Consider the following 16,160-nt stretch of genomic DNA (forward strand, 5'->3'; position numbering starts at 1 on the left):
ATTTTTTCAAAACTTTTTTTTTAATTTCACAAATACATTATTTTGTTTTCTACTGTACAGCGAGGGGAAACAATTACACATACATGTATACATTTTTTTTCTCACATTATCATGCTCCATCATAAGTGACTAGACATAGTTCTCAGTGCTACACAGCAGGGTCTCATTGCTAATCCATTCCAAAGGCCATAGTCTGCATCTGTTAACCCCAAGCTCCCAATCCATCCCACTCCCTCCCCCTCCCACTTGGCAACCACAAGTCTGTTCTCCATGAACATGGTTTTCTTTTCTGTGGAAAGGTTCATTCGTCCACATATTAGATTCCAGATAGAAGTGATATCATATGGTATTTGTCTTTCTCTTTCGGACTTACTTCACTTAGTATGATAGTCTCTAGTTCCATCCGTGTTGCTGAAAATGGCATTATTTTGTCTTTTTTATGGCTGAGTAGTATCCCATTGTGTATATATAGCACTTCTTAATCCAGTCGTCTGTTGATGGTTGTTTCCATGCCTTGGCTATTGTGAATAGAGCTGTAATGAACACGCAGGTGCATGTGTCTTTTTTAAGGAAAGTTTTGTCCAGGTATATGCCCAAGAGTAGGATTGCTGGGTCATATGGTAGTTCTATGTATAGATTTCTAAGGTACCTCCATACTGTTCTCCACAGTGGGGTTGTACCAATTTACATTCCCACTAACAGTGCAGGAGCGTTCCCTTTTCTCCCACACCCTCCCCAGTGTTTGTTATTTGTGGACTTATTAATGATGGCCATTCTGACTGGTGGGAGGTGGTATTTTGTAGTAGTCTTCATTTGCGTTTCTCTAGTAATCAGTGATGTTGAGCCTTTTTTCATGTGCTTGTTGGCCATCTGTACATCTCCCTTGGAGAAATGCCTACTCAGGTCTTTTGCCCATTTTTTCAGCTAGGTTGTTGGCTTTTTTTGCTGTTAAGTTATTTAAGTTGCTTATATATTCTAGAGGTTAAACCCTTGTCCATTGCATCACTTGAAGCTATTTTCTCCCATTCTGCAAGTTGCGTTTTTGTCTTCTTCTTGGTTTCCTTTGCTGTGCAAAAAAGCCTGTCAGTTTGATTCGGTCCTGTTGGTTTATTTTTGCTTTTATTTCTGTTGCTTTGGGAGACTGACCTGAGAAAACATTTCATAAGGTTGATGTCAGAGAATGTTTTGCCTATGTTTTCTTCCAGGAGTTTGATGGTGTCTTGTCTTATATTTAAGTCTATCAGCCATTTTGAGTTTATTTTCAGGCATGGTGTGAGGGTGTGTTCTAGTTTCATTGATTTGCATGCAGCTGTCCAGGTTTCCCAGCAATACATGCTGAAAAGACTGTCTTTTCCCCATTTTATATTCTTGCCTCCTTTGTCAAAGATTAAATGACTCTAAGTATCTGGGTTTATTCCTGTGTTCTCCATTCTGTTCCATTGGTCTGTATGTCTGTTTTGGTACCAGGACCACACTGTCTTGATGACTGTGGCTTTGTAATATTGCCTGAAGTCTGGGAGAGTTATGCCTCCTGCTTGGTTTTTGTTTCTCAGGATTGCTTTTGGCGATTCTGGGTCTTTTGTTGTTCCATATAAATGTTTGGATTGTTTGTTCTAGTTCTGTGAAAAATGTCATGGGTGATTTGATAGGGATTGCACTGAATCTGTGGATTGCTCTGTATGGCCATTTTTACAATATTAAATTTTCCAACCCAGGAGCATGGAGTATCATTGCATTTCTTTACATCTTCTTTAATTTCTTTGATTAATGTTTTATGGTTCTCAGCATATAAGTCCTTTACCTCCTAGGTCAGGTGTATTCCCAGGTATTTGCTTTTGTGGGGGTGCGATTTTAAAAGGTATTATATTTTTGTATTCCTTTTCTAATATTTCATTGTTCGTGTACAGAAATGCATCTGATTTCTGAATGTTAGTCTTGCATCCTGCCTGCTACTCTGCTGAATTTGTTGATCAGTTCAGTTAGTTTTTTGGGTTGAGTCCTTAGGCTTTTCTATGTATAGTATCACGTCGTCTGCATACAGAGACAGTTTTGCCTCTTCTCTTCCTATTTGGATGCCTTTTATTTCTTTTGCTTGTCTGATTGCTGTGGCTAGGACTTCCAGTGCTATGTTGAATAACGGTGGTGAGAGTGGACGTACTTGTCTCGCTCCAGATTATAGTGGGAAGGCTTTTGGCTTTTCTCCATTGAGTATTATATTTGCTGTGGGTTTGTCATAAAAGACTTTGATTATGTTAAGGTGTGTTCCCTCTATACCCACTTTGGTAAGAGTTTTGATCATGAATGGACGTTGGACTTTGTCAGATGCTTTTTCTACATCAACTGAGATGATCATGTGGTTTTTGACTTCTTTTGTGAATGTGATGTATGACGTGACTGATTTGCGTATGCTGAACCGTCCTTGTGCACCTGGGATGAATCCCACCTGGTCGTGGTGTATGATCTTTTTGATGTGTTGTTAGATTCAGATGGCTAAGATTTTGTTGAGAATTTTTGCATCTATATTCATCAAAGATATTGGCCGATAGTTTTCTTTTTTGGTGGTATCTTTGTCTGGTTTTGGAATGAGGGTGATGGTGGCCTCATAGAATGTCTTTGGGAGTGTTCCTTCTTCTTCAACCTTTTGAAAAAGTTTAAGGAGGATGGGTATCAGTTCCTCTCTGTATGTTTGGTAGAATTCGCCTGTGAAGCCATCTGGTCCTGGACTTTTATTTGTAGGGAGTGTTTTTATGACATATTCAATTTCATTTCTAGTGATCGGTCTGTTCAGCTGATCTGCTTCGTCTTGATTCACAATGGCAAGCTGTAAGTTTCTAGAAAGTTGTCCATTTCTTCTAGGTTGTCAAATTTGTACGCATACAGTTGTTTATCATATTCTGTCATGGTTTTTTGCATTTCTGTAATATCTGTAACATTTGTTTAAATGTTTTTCATTTCTGATGTTGTTTATTTGGGTTTTTTCTCTCCTCTTCTTGGGGAGTCTAGCCAGAGGTTTGTCAATTTTGTTTACCTTTTCAAAGAACCAGGTCTTGGTTTTATTGATTTTTTTTCTATAATTTTTAATCTCTATTTTTGTTATAATTAATTTACAATTTTTATCTATTTCTGCTGTACTGCAAAGTGACCCAGTCATATGTATATATAATTCCTTTTCTCACATTTTCCTATATCATTTTCCATCAGAAGTGATCAGATATAGTTCCCTGTGATATACAGTAGCGTCTCGCTGCTTATCCATTCCAAATGCAGTAGTTTGCATCTACTAACGCTAACCTCCCAGTCCATCCAACTCTCTCCCCCTCCCTCTTGTCAACCGCAAGTCTGTTCTCCATGTCCATGAGTTTCTTTCTTCTGGAGATCTGTTTTTTAATTTATTTCCATGATATGTATGTGAAATTGGTGTCATCGTTTGGGTATAAATCAAAATCATGCAATGGAGTTCTGTGACTTCAAAGTCACAGAGACATCATTTTTTATCTGACCTTTTATTTTGATCTATTTTATCAAACTTTGAATTGTTACACCTGAAGTTTTTGAACTAATAATATTGATGAAAACCTCATTGATGTGCCATTTTTGACCCCAGAGAAATTATAAGACAAATAGTTTAATATGATAACTTTTAAGGGAATATATGTTCTTCAATTCCATATCATTTATGTGAATCAAAGCATATTAAGTCACTGTGAAGAAGTGTTTCAGCTCAAACCAAGCAATATTTCTAGAGAATTGGAAACCCAGGCCTGGCTCAAAGCATTGGAAAACCGTATTATTTCCTTACTTTCACTGATAGCTCTTAAAAGTATGTAATCCCTGTGAGTACTATGCTAATTATGTTATTTACTTTAATTAATTCATTAGGGGGAGGACTCATAGGACTTGATTTATACTCTGATATGATACAACACAATAGCAGGTGAAAGATAAACATTAAAGAAGTGAGTGTGGAGGACTCAGACATGGTCTTCTTTATCATCCCTCCACGGTGTTTCACAGGGCTTGTTGAGTTCCAGATTTTAAACCACCATGGACATAGGCATTGTACCAAGAAATCCAAAGTCCATGTGTTGTATGGGTCTCCCATGGTAAGCTTTTCATGTAGGAACATTCCTACTACATGGAGACCTCAACTATTGAAAACCCCCCGACTCTATCAAATCCAGGTACAAGTAATAAATCCAATTATTATTACCAAGCAGTTCTAAAGGCTAGAATGACTTGCCTTGAAACAACTCATGAACTCTTGTTTACAAAACATCATTTATCCCTGGTTAGTACATTTCGTGGATTTGACAAAGGGTCATTTCCATGCTCTAGGCAACTCTGGAGATGAACACTTCATCAATTCTGATTGACTCTAGATTAGCTTATGCTGTATAACACATATCACAAACACATTTACTGCTCTCCTTTTCCATTTAGATTCATGCTATTTAGTATGTTTTTATTGTATATTTCATGTTACCTGAACAAAACCTAAAAATAAAATGTTGTAACAGTTATTTAAAGTTCTACAATATTTTTGGTAGTCAATAGACTGTAACTTGTCAATTGTAATATTGTTAAAAAGTTAGAAGAAAGTTCTTATTGCAAATCCTGCACTATTTAAAAAATAATTTAAATAATATAGATTCAGCTTATTTAAATCAGTGGGACTATTGACCTAGTCAAAACTCATTTTTATATTAGAAAATAGTAGATCATGCTTTTCTTGGAGACCTTTACAATATCCTTAGGTTTGTTGGTCCATATTCAGTTATGGGAAAAATATGTATTTTTTTATTTTTTTATATTGCTCAATGAATTTACTGCATTTATAGGTGTACAATGATCATCACAACCCAATTTTATAGCATTTCCATCCCAAACACCCAGCGCATCACCCCACACTCCAACCTGTCTCCTTTGGAAACCATAAGCTTTTCAAAGTCTATGAGTCAGTATTTATTCTGCAAAGAAGTTCATTGTATCTTTTTTTCAGATTCCACATGTAAGTGATAGCATTTGATGTTGGTGTCTCACTGTCTGACTGACTTCACTCAGCATGATAATTTCTAGGTCCATCCATGTTGCTAAAAATGTCGGCATTTCATTCTGTTTAATGGCTGAGTAATATTCCATTGTGTATAAGTGCCACACCTTCTTTATCCACTCCTCTGTCAATGGACATTTAGGTTGTTTCCATGTTCTTGGCCATTGCAAATAGTGCTGAAATGAACATCAGAGTACATGTGTCTTTGTGAGTCATGGTTTTCTCTTGCTAGATGCACAGGAGTGGGATTGCTGGATCAAGTGGTAGTTCTATTTTTAGTTTTCTGAGGCATCTCCATACTGTTTTCCACAGTGTTGCACCAGTTTACAATCCCACCAACAGTATACTAGGGCTCCCTTTTCTGCACACCCTCCCCAGCACTTATTGTTTGTAGACTTTTTGATGATGGCCATTCTGGTTGGTGTAAGGTGGTACCTCATTTTGGTTTTGATTTGCATTTCTCTGATGATGAGTGATGTTGAACATCTTTTCGTGTGTCTTTTGGCCATCTGTATGTCTTCTTTGGAGAATTGTCTGTTTAGATCTTCGGCCCATTTTTTGATGGGGCTGTTTGTTTTTTGGTATTGAGCTGCAGAAGTTATTTATAAATTTTGGAGATTAATCCCTTGTCAGTTGCTTCATTTGCAAAGCTTTTCTCCCATTCTGTGGGTTGTCTTTTGTTTTGGTTAGGGATTCCTTTGCTGTGCAGAATTTTCAAGTTTAATTTAATAAATTTGTTTATTTTTGTTTTTATTGTCATTGCTCTAAGAGATGGATCTGAGAAGATGTTGCTGTCATTTATGTTGGAGAGTGTTTAGCCTATGTTTTCCTCTAAGAGTTGTATAGTGTCTGGTCTTATATCTAGGTCCTTAATCCATTTCGAGTTTATTTTTATGTATGGTGTAAGGGAGTGTTCCAATTTTATTCTTTTGCATGCGGCTGTCCAGTTTTCCCAACACCACTTATTGAACAAGTAGTCTTTTCTCCAATGTATATTCTTGCCTCCTTTGTCATAGATTAGTTGGCTGTAGGTGCGTGGATTTAATTTTGGGCTTTCTATCCAGTTCCATTGATCTATATTTCTGTCTTTGTGCCAGTACCATATGGTTTTAAGGATTGTTGGTTTGTAGTATAATCTGAAGTCTAGGAGCCTGATACCTCCAGTTCCACTTTTCTTTTTCAGGATGTCTTTGGCTGTTCTGGGTCTTTTGTGCTTCCAAACAACTTTTAAAATATTTTGTTCGAATTCTGTGAAAATGTCCTTGGTAATTTGATACGGATTGCATTGAATCTGTAGATTGCCTTGGGTAGTGTAGTCATTTTGATAACATTGACTCTTCCAATCCAAGAGCCTGGTATGTCTTTCCTTCTATTCGTGTCATTTTTGATTTCTTTCATCAGTGTCTTATAGTTTTCAGAGTACAGGTCTTTTGTCTCTTTAGGTAAGTTTACTTGGCACTTTATTCTTTTGGATGGAATGGTGTATGGGATTGCTTCCCTAATTTATCTTTCTGATCTTTCACTGTCAGTGTATAGAAATGCAGTCAATTTCTGTGTATTAATTTTGTATGCTGCGACTTTGCCAAATTCATGGATGAGCTCCAACAGTTTTCTGATAGTCTTTAGGATTCTCTAGGTATAGTATCATGTCATCTGCTAATAGTGATAGTTTTACTTCTTCCTTTATAATTTGGATTCCTTTTATTTCTTTTACTTCTCCGATTGCCATGGCTAGGACTTCCAAAACTATGTTGAGTGGTAGTGGTGAGAATGGACATCCTTGTCTTGTTCCTGATCTCAGTGGGAATTCTTTCAGCTTTTCACCAATTGAGATTGATGTTAGCTGTGGGTTTGTCATATATGGCCTTTATTATGTTGAAGTAGGTTCCCTCTATGCCCACTTTCTGAAGGATTTTTATCAGAAATGGGTGTGGGATTTTGTCAAAGGTTTTTTCTGTATCTATTGAGAGGATCATATGGTTTTTATTCTTCAGTTTGTTCATGTGGTGTATCACACTGTTTGATTTGTGGATATTGAAGAATCCCACATCCCTGGGACAAATCCCACTTGATCATGATGTACAATCCTTTTAATGTACTGTTGGATGTTGTTTGCTAGTATTTTGTTGAGGATTTTGCATCTGTGTTCATCAGAGAAATTGGCCTATAATGTTCTTTTTTTGGTGGTATCTTTCTCTTGTTTTGATATCTGGGTGATGGTGGCCTCATAGAATGAGTTTGGGAGTGTTCCTTCCTCTGAAATTTTTTGGAATAGTTTCATAAGGATAGGTGTTAGCTCTTCACTAAATGTTTCATAGGATTCTCCGGTGAAGCCATCTGGTGCTGGACTTTTTTTGTTGGAAGTTTTTAAATAACAGTTTCAATCTCGGTGCTTGTAATTGGTCCGTTCATCTTTTCTATTTCACCTTGCTTTAGTCTGGGAAGATTGTACATTCCTAAGAATTTGTTCATTTCTTCTAGCTTTTCCATTTTATTGGTGTATGGTTGCATGTAGTAGCCTCTTACGATCCTTTGTACTTCTATGATGTCCACTGTAACTTCCCCTTTTTCATTTCTAATTTTATTGATTGAGAGAAGTCTCTCTTTTTTTCTTGATAAGTCTTGCTAAGGCTTTATCAATTTTGTTGATCTTTTCAGAGAACCAGCTTTTCATTTCATTTATCTTTTCTATGGTTTTCTTCATTTCTATTTCATTGATTTTTGATCTGATCTTTATGATTTTGTTCTTTCTGTTAACTTTAGGTCTTGTCTGTTCTCTTTCTAGCTCCTTTAGATGTAAAGGTAGGTTGTTTATTTGAGCTTTTTCTTGTTTCCTGAGGTAGGCTTGTATTGCTATAAACTTTCCTCTTAGAACGGCTTTTGCTGCATCCCATAGGTTTTGGAGAGTCATATCTTTGTTGTCATTCACTTCTAGGTATTTTTTAATTTCCTCTTTGATTTCCTCAGTGATCCATTGGTTGTTTAGTGGCATGTTGTTTAGTATCCCCATGTTTGTGTTTTTTGCAGTTTTTTTTGTCTTCTTGTTGATTTCCAGTCGTATAGCCTTGTGGTCTGAAGAGATGCCTGATGTTATTTCAGTTTTCTTAAAGTTACTGAGACTTGATTTGTAGCCCAGGATGTGATCAATCTTAGAGAATGATCCATGTGCACTTGAGAAGAATGTGTATTCTGTTGCTTTTGGATGGAATTCTCCTATGATTATGTATTCAGTTCATCTGGTCTAATGCTTCATTCAGGGTCTGTGTTCCCTTATTGATTATCTGTCTGGATGATCTGTCCATAGCTGTGAGTGGGGTGTTAACGTCCCCCACTATTACTGTGTCATTGTCGATTTGTCCTTTTAAGGTTGTTAGCAGTTGCCTCATACATTGTGGTGACCCTGTGTTGGGTGTGTAGATATTTACAATTGTTATAGCTTCTTCTTGGGTTGTTCCTTTGATCATTAGGTAGTGACCTTCCTTGTCTCTTAAAATATTCTTCCTTTTAAAGTCTATTTTGTCTGATATGGGTATTGCTACTCCAGCTTTCTTTGGATTTCCATTTGCATGGAGTATTTTCTTCCATCCTCTCACTTTCAGTTTGTACGTGTCCCTAGAAATGAAGTGGGTCTCTTGAGGACAGCATATATACGGGTCTTGTTTTTGTATCCATTCAGCCAGCCTGTGTCTTTTGGTTGGGGCGTTTAGTCCATTAACATTTAAGGTAACTATTGATATGTATGTTCTTATTGTCATTTTGTTAGTTGCTTTGGATTTGTTTTTGTTGCTCTTTTTTCTTCCCTTCTTCTCTTGTTCTCTCCTCTTATGGTTTGATGACTATGTTTAGTGTTGTGTTGGAGTTGATTTTTCTTATTTGTGTATCAATTGTCAATTTTTGGTTTGCGGTTATTCTGAAGTTTTGATGTAAGTGTCTATATATATATATATATAAGATTGTTTTAAGTTGTTGGTGTCTTAATTGCAGGCACATCTCCATTGTCCTGCATCTTTACCCTCCCCTTCTCACGATTTCTGATTTGTGTGGCATAATTGTGTGTGGATGTTTTTGTATCTTTACTGTAGATATACCTTTACTGGTGAGCCTTGTCATTTGTGATATTTTTGTTTCTGGTTGTGGCCTTTTCTTTTCTGCCCATAGAAGTTCCTTTAGTGTTTGTTGTAAAGCTGGTTGAGTGTTGCTGAATTCTCTTAGCTTTTGCTCATCTGTCAAGCTTTTGATTTCTCCTTCAAATGTGAACGAGAGCCTTACTGGGTAAAGTAATCTTGGTTGGAGGAGGTTTTTTCCTTTCCTCCTATTAAGTATATCATGCCACTCCCTTCTGGCCTGCAGAATTTCTGCTGAAAAATCTTCTGATGACCTTATCGGGATTCCCTTGTATGTTATTTGTTTCTTTTTCCTAGCTGCTTTCAATGTTTTCTCTTTGTCTTTAATTTTGGTCGGTTTAATTAATATGTGTCTTGGGGTGTTTCTCCTTGGGTTTATGTATATGGTACTTGTTGCGCTTCCTGGATTTGAGCGAGTGATTCCTTTTCCATGTTAGGGACGTTTTCGGCTATTATCTCTTGGAATATTTTTTCTGTCCCCTTCTCTCTTTTCTCCTCTGGCACCCCTATAATACAGATGTTGGTGCGTTTAACATTGTCCCAGGGTTCTTGGAGACTCTCTTCATTTGTTTTCAATCTTTTTCTCTTCTGTTCTGCATCCGTAATTTCCACTAATCTGTACTTCACTTCGCTTATTTGTTCTTCTGCCTCCTGCATTCTGCTGTTGGCTGCTTCTAATGAATTTTTTATTTCAGTTACTGTATTTTGCATCTTTTCTTGTTTAAGTTTTGTATCTTGTATCTCTTTGCTCTGTGTTTCCTCTAAATTATCCATCTTTGCCTCCAGTTTATTTCCAGTTTCTTGTACCATCTTCAGCATCCACAGTCTAAAGTCTTTTTCCTGGAGGCTGAGAATCTCCTGATCACTTAGCTGTTTTTCTGGCGTTTTTTTCTTTCTCCCTCATCTGAGTTATAGTTCTCTGTCTTTTCATTTTTATAGGTTTTTGGTGTGGTGACCTTTTTACAGATAATAGAGTTGTTGCCTCTCTTCTGGGGTCTGCCCCCTTGCAGATGAGGCTGGTATGGGGCTTGCTGTAGGCTTCCTGATGGGAGGGACTGATGCCTGCCTACTGGTAGGTGGAGGTGATTCCTATCCCTCCAGTGGGTGGGGCTTTGTCTCTGGTTGAGGGGGCTGTGTGCCTGAGGGGACTTTAGGCAGCCTGTTTACTGATGGGCGTGGGTGTGATCCCAACTGGATTGTTATTTGCCCTGTGGCTTCTCAGCACTGACTGATGGGTGGGGCCAGATTTTCCCAAATGGCCACCTCCAGAGATAAAGGCATGCTGCTGAACATTCCCGAGAGCTCTGCTTCCAATGCCCTTCTCTGACAACAAGCCACATTCACTCCTGTTTTCCCAGGACGTCCTCCAAGAACTCCAGTCAGGTTTGACCCAGATTCCTATGGAGAATTTGCTTTGCCCTGGGACCCAGTGTATGTGAAATTCTGTGTCCACCTTTTAAGAATGGGCTCTCCATTTCCCCCAGTCCCATGGAGCTCCTGCTCACAAGCCTCACTCGCCATCAATATCAGGTGCTCTGGGGACTCTTTCTCTTGAAGCCAGATCCTGAGGCATGGGGACTTGATGTGGGCCTCAGAACTTTCACTCCTGTAGGTGAGTCTTTGTGATACAGTTACTTTCCAGTCTCTGATGCTTCCCATCCAGGAGGTATGGGATTGCTTATATTGTGTAATCGCCCCTCCTACCTCTTGATGTGGCCTCCTCTTTGTCTTCTGAAGTAGGATATCTTTTTGAAAATTTCTCGTCCATTTGGTTGAAGATTGCTCAACATTTGGTTGTAAACTTTGTTGTTTTTAGGAGAGAAGTTGAGCTCCAGTCCCTCTATTCAACCATCTTAATCCTGTCTCCTTTGTTGTATTTTTAGTTAGCCCCTCTAGGTGATGTGAATGCAGGCCCAAGTTTGAAAATTACTGATCTAGGAGTGCGTTATTCCAAATGTGGCTCATTCCACTGGCATCATCTGGGAGCTGGTTAGAGAAGCATACACTCAGCACCACCTCTGCAGCACTCCTGAATCAGCATCTGCCTTTAACAAGACCCTTGAGGTGATCTGAGTGTCTGCATATCAAAGCTGAGCAGCCAGGAAATATAATTTAAAGGTGAAATTATGAAATCACTAGAAAAAATAATACTTAGTAGTTTGAAAGTGGTAAAAATTCTGGTTTGTATGCCTATGTAAAGAGAGTAGGAATCACCAGATATTAACAAACTATTTCAAAGTTAGACACAACTATGTTTCATTTATTTTTGGAACTTGATCTTAGCCTTCTGTGACGTCATTTGCTAGAGGTGTCCTAAATTTAGATTTTTGACTCAATCTCCCTTGGGAAAAGAGGAAAAATATGTTTTGAATTATAGGATAGCTAGCAGATAGGTAAAATCACAGAGATGATTTTAGAATAAAGTATAAGTAATTTGTATTATATTCACTGATATTTCTCTTTGCTCTTAGTACCAGGAATAATTGTTTTTCTCTAGTAAGTGCCATTTTTCAAATGAAGCCAGACCTCATAGATTCAGATTCTGTATTAACCACATGTTAGATGTATAAGTTTATGGAGGTTTTTAATCTCCTTTTGCCTCAGTTTCTTCTTCATGATAGTACCTACCCCATACACTTGTGATGGGTGTTATATGAAGCAATATATGTACCGCATTTAAATGAATGCCTAGAAAAAGTTGGAATTCAATGAAATATTACTATTTTCTTGTGAAAATTCTGATCGCTTCTTAGATGTTCATGTAGATTGCTGGAAAAATCAAGAGTCAATTTTATAGGAGTTCCCGTCGTGGCGCAGTAGTTAACGAATCCGACTAGGAACCATGAGGTTGCAGGTTCGGACCCTGCCCTTGCTCAGTGGGTTAATGATCCGGCATTGCTGTGAGCTGTGGTGGAGGTTGCAGATGCGGCTCGGATCCCGCGTTGCTGTGGCTCTGGCGTAGGCCAGTGGCTACAGCTCCGAATTTAGACCCCTAGCCTGGGAACCTCCATATGCTGCAGGAGCGGCCCAAGAAAATGGCAAAAAGCCAAAAAAAAAAAAAGTCAATTTTATACCCATTGCTAACAATGGTACAGAATCTTATGGTATATGTTGTATAAATAACTTTATTGTTGTCTTTTAAATCTTTGAGATTTTTATTTGTGCAATTTTATCTGTGTAATATCTTCTCTCATTTATAAAATAATTAGTTAACTTAAATAATAAATACACATTAACAAAAATATCAATTTGTCCAATAATGTAAAAATGAAAGTCAACCAAGCCACAGTCGTCAAGACAGTGTGGTCCTGGTACCAAAACAGACATACAGACCAATGGAACAGAATGGAGAACACAGGAATAAACCCAGATACTTAGAGTCATTTAATCTTTGACAAAGGAGGCAAGAATATAAAATGGGGAAAAGACAGTCTTTTCAGCATGTATTGCTGGGAAACCTGGACAGCTGCATGCAAATCAATGAAACTAGAACACACCCTCACACCATGCCTGAAAATAAACTCAAAATGGCTGATAGACTTAAATATAAGACAAGACACCATCAAACTCCTGGAAGAAAACATAGGCAAAACATTCTCTGACATCAACCTTATGAAATGTTTTCTCAGGTCAGTCTCCCAAAGCAACAGAAATAAAAGCAAAAATAAACCAACAGGACCGAATCAAACTGACAGGCTTTTTTGCACAGCAAAGGAAACCAAGAAGAAGACAAAAACGCAACTTGCAGAATGGGAGAAAATAGCTTCAAGTGATGCAATGGACAAGGGTTTAACCTCTAGAATATATAAGCAACTTAAATAACTTAACAGCAAAAAAAGCCAACAACCTAGCTGAAAAAATGGGCAAAAGACCTGAGTAGGCATTTCTCCAAGGGAGATGTACAGATGGCCAACAAGCACATGAAAAAAGGCTCAACATCACTGATTACTAGAGAAACGCAAATGAAGACTACTACAAAATACCACCTCCCACCAGTCAGAATGGCCATCATTAATAAGTCCACAAATAACAAACACTGGGGAGGGTGTGGAGAAAAGGGAACGCTCCTGCACTGTTAGTGGGAATGTAAATTGGTACAACCCCACTGTGGAGAACAGTATGGAGGTACCTTAGAAATCTATACATAGAACTACCATATGACCCAGCAATCCTACTCTTGGGCATATACCTGGACAAAACTTTCCTTAAAAAAGACACATGCACCTGCGTGTTCATTACAGCTCTATTCACAATAGCCAAGGCATGGAAACAACCATCAACAGACGACTGGATTAAGAAGTGCTATATATACACAATGGGATACTACTCAGCCATAAAAAAGACAAAATAATGCCATTTTCAGCAACACGGATGGAACTAGAGACTATCATACTAAGTGAAGTAAGTCCGAAAGAGAAAGACAAATACCATATGATATCACTTCTATCTGGAATCTAATATGTGGACGAATGAACCTTTCCACAGAAAAGAAAACCATGTTCATGGAGAACAGACTTGTGGTTGCCAAGTGGGAGGGGGAGGGAGTGGGATGGATTGGGAGCTTGGGGTTAACAGATGCAGACTATGGCCTTTGGAATGGATTAGCAATGAGACCCTGCTGTGTAGCACTGAGAACTATGTCTAGTCACTTATGATGGAGCATGATAATGTGAGAAAAAAAATGTATACATGTATGTGTAATTGTTTCCCCTCGCTGTACAGTAGAAAATTAACAGAACACTCTAAGCCTGCTATAATTGAAAGAATAAAAATTATTATTAAAAAAATGAAAATCAAGTGTCCTTTTCCTCTTATCCCATGTCCTTTGTCTGCAGAAGAAACCATTGTTAACAGTTTATCTTTTCTGTTCTTCCAGAAGTACTGAAGTCTTGTCTTCATTTCTTGACTTTTCAGTTTTAATAAAAATCTAATGATTGCTTGTTACAAAACTTTAACCCATCAGTTTTTTGGGTTTTTTTGTTTTGTTTTGTTTTTGTCTTTTGTTGTTATTGTTGTTGTTGTTGTTGTTGCTATTTCTTGGGCCGCTCCCGTGGCATATGGAGGTTCCCAGGCTAGGGGTCGAATTGGAGCTGTAGCCACCGGCCTACGCCAGAGCCACAGCAACGTGGGATCCGAGCCACGTCTGCAACCTACACCACAGCTCACAGCAACGCCGGATCGTTAACCCACTGAGCAAGGGCAGGGACCGAACCCGCAACCTCATGGTTTCTAGTCGGATTCGTTAACCACTGCGCCAAAACTTGCAACACTTTTTAATGTTTACTTTCTATTATATAACTATGGTAGTCTTAGGTACTTTTTGAATGAGTTGATTCAAAAAATCAAAACCAATAACTAATATTTATAGTGTTATGGTTATAAAAATATTCTTCAATGTAGAATCAAGTGGTATCATTGAATTGATAGAAAATGAAATGTAATTTTATGTCATTCAGTCTTCATCACTATAAAGGAATCTCTTCAAGGCATGAAAGTTCCAATGGAGCCTGACGTAATTTATTTCTAGCTTTCTTGATTTCCTCTGGGTCATACATAGCTTCCTGGATGCTTGCATGTCTGAAAATGCATTATTTTGCCCTCAAATATGGCTATGTATAGTATTTGCAGTTCAAAATCCTTTTCTGTCAGTATTATGAGGACATTTTCTATTGTCTTTTAGTATCTGTAATTAGTAATGAGAAGTTTGATGTTAATCTGATTCATATATCTACCCAATGGCTCATACGTTTTTACATTCCTAGGAGCTGTATTCAAAAAAGTCCCAAACTGGAAACAGATGTCCTTTAACTGATAAATACACATACAAATTGTATTGTATTCCATATGACAAAATATTTATTAGCAATAACAAAGGAATCAACTGCCAATATATTTATCTGCCATGTGCTTCCATTTATGGCTCATAAATATTATACTGAGTAAGATGCCAGTCACAAAAGGCTTTACATTGCTTGATTCCATTTTAAACTGCAAAGGAGAAGGGGGGAACATTTTTGAGGTGACAAAGTGTTCTGTATTGTGGTTATTGTGCTTACTGTACAGCTATATATATATTTGTCAAAACTTACCATATTTACAACTTAAATAAGTTATATTGTGTATTGATTTGGCCTCAGTAAAACTGATTTTTTAAATTTATGATAATAGTCACAATTAACTGAAAAAAGTGTTATTCTAATTACATTGATGGTGATTTGAAAATGAGGATCATGTTTCTCTAAGAAAGGCAGATGTTAAACACTTTTGTTAGCAATATGCATATTTTATTGTGCTGTATACTGTTATTTTTAAAGTAATTTATTATTACTGGGTTTTTACCAGAAAAAAATAATATCTCTATAAAATTCTTTATGTCTAGACCCTTTTCCTTATTCAAACATAGACTTGCATCATAACTTTTAAGAGTTAAGTCATATTTTGGGGTCTGTAGCTTTAAGGGGGCCCTTCCCTACCTTATTTATCACTCTATGCCCAGTATAGTTGGTGTACCTATTGTTGCATAACATGTTACTCCCAAATTCAGTGACCTGAAACAACAAAATTCTATTATCTCAGTTTCTGTGATGCACTTCCTGGCTCTCTTAGGAGAGCCTCTCTGCAGGGATGCTTCACAAGAGTAAAATTAGAGAGATCCAAAGAAGCAGCCAGGATGCAATCTGCCATCTTTTCATTGAGGCAAAGTGACATGCTATCAGTTCTGTATTTTATTTGATAAAAGTGAGCCAACAATCTCCCCCCACACATACACGTAAGGAGAGAGAATTACACAAGACCTGAATATGAGGAGCCAGAGATTACTTAAATCCATTTTAGAGGCTGCCTGTTATATAGTGATCAGTAACTAATTGGATGGTTGGACAAACAGATGGATATAGAAAGAGAGGCAGACAGGTTAATGTTATACTACAATATAATTTATGTGTCTAATGTTGCATACCCTATCTTAAGGACAACCCTGAAAAACT

At 37.6% G+C, this 16,160-nt stretch overlaps 1 protein-coding gene across 2 annotated transcripts in view; it reads left to right on the forward strand.

Annotated features, from left to right (window-relative positions):
• PPP1R9A (protein phosphatase 1 regulatory subunit 9A) overlaps nucleotides 1-16,160 on the forward strand; it is a 325,008-nt gene that overhangs the window by 197,074 nt on the left and 111,774 nt on the right. The gene's annotated exons all lie outside the window — the stretch shown is intronic.

The sequence above is a fragment of the Phacochoerus africanus genome, chromosome 11, assembly GCF_016906955.1.
Source record: "Phacochoerus africanus isolate WHEZ1 chromosome 11, ROS_Pafr_v1, whole genome shotgun sequence".
NCBI classification, from domain to species: Eukaryota; Metazoa; Chordata; class Mammalia; order Artiodactyla; family Suidae; genus Phacochoerus; species Phacochoerus africanus.